Source organism: Malania oleifera, chromosome 1 (assembly GCF_029873635.1).
Source record: "Malania oleifera isolate guangnan ecotype guangnan chromosome 1, ASM2987363v1, whole genome shotgun sequence".
Classification (NCBI taxonomy): Eukaryota; Viridiplantae; Streptophyta; class Magnoliopsida; order Santalales; family Ximeniaceae; genus Malania; species Malania oleifera.
Genome location: NC_080417.1, coordinates 70,547,522 through 70,547,861, shown reverse-complemented (window position 1 = coordinate 70,547,861; position 340 = coordinate 70,547,522).

Sequence of the window (340 nt, the reverse complement as noted above, 5' to 3'; positions counted from 1 at the left end):
GAAGCGAACAGCCCACGTTGCCGCAATCCGAACACTTCACTGGACCATTCAATCAGTAGGAGCGATGGGCGGTGTGTACAAAAGGCGGGGACGTAGTCAATGCGAGCTGATGAATCGCACTTACTAAGAATTCCTTGTTGAAAACCAACAATTGCAATGATCGATCCCCATCATGATGAAATTTCAAAGATTACCCAAGCCTGTCGACCAAGGCTATAGACTCGTTGAATACATCAGTGTAGTGCGCGTGCGGCCCAGAACATCTCAGGGCATCACTGACCTGTTATTGTCTCAAACTTCTATGGCCTAATTGGCTATAGTCCCTCTAAGAAGCTGGCCA